The sequence below is a fragment of the Pyxicephalus adspersus genome, chromosome 5 (assembly GCF_032062135.1).
Source record: "Pyxicephalus adspersus chromosome 5, UCB_Pads_2.0, whole genome shotgun sequence".
NCBI lineage: Eukaryota > Metazoa > Chordata > Amphibia > Anura > Pyxicephalidae > Pyxicephalus > Pyxicephalus adspersus.
In genome coordinates, this window is record NC_092862.1 from 147,464,258 (window position 1) to 147,465,162 (window position 905).

Below are 905 nucleotides of genomic sequence, written 5' to 3' on the forward strand. Positions count from 1 at the left end.
GGGGGATATGATCACCCTGTATAAATATATAAATGGTCCATATAGAGAACTCTCTTCCCCATTATTCACTGTAATGTCATTACAAAGCACAAGGGGGCGCTCTTTGCATCTGGAGGAAAAGAAGTTTACCCCCCCCCCCTGTGTAATATATAATTATATATGCTACTGTACAGTTATATTACAGGTTTTAGTATTTTTAATTATTATTTGTTTTTTTTTTTAAGTTTATTTTTTAAATATTGGACATATTTCGGTGAGTTATGCCTTAGTTAGGCCTACAATGTAAAATAAATTTTCATGCAACAATGTACGGTATTTTTTGCCGTATAAGATGCTCCGGAATATAAGACGCACCCAATTTTAAAGGAGGAAAATCTAGAAAAAAAGATTCTGAAAGATTATTCCCCTTCTGATCACTCGTGCTTTTTTTCTATTGTACGGCAGTTAGGACAGGGAACAGCAGGTGGCGCTGTGCCGGCTTCTTTCGCTTTGCTTTGCAGAGGAGAGAAGAGACACACGCAGGATCGGGTATCGGGTGAGTATAATGTTTTAATTATTTTTTTTAACACATTTGTCGTATAGGACGCACTAACTTTTCCCCCCCAGTTTTGGGGAAGAAAAAATGCGTCTTATATGGCAAAGGATACGGTACTGCTTTTTGCTTAAAAACAGACAGAATTAAGCTACGTACACACTTCCAATGGTTGTGTTTCCAGCGCTAGGTGTTGGAAAGGATTGTGAAAGATACTTTATAATTGGAAGAGTGTACGTGGCTTTAGAATGGGGCCAGATCTCCGAATAAGGAAGGGATTCTTCACTGTAATGTCATTACAAAGCACAAGGGGGCGCTCTTTGCGTCTGGAGGAAAAGAAGTTTAAGCTGCAGATAAGGAAGGGATTCTTCAC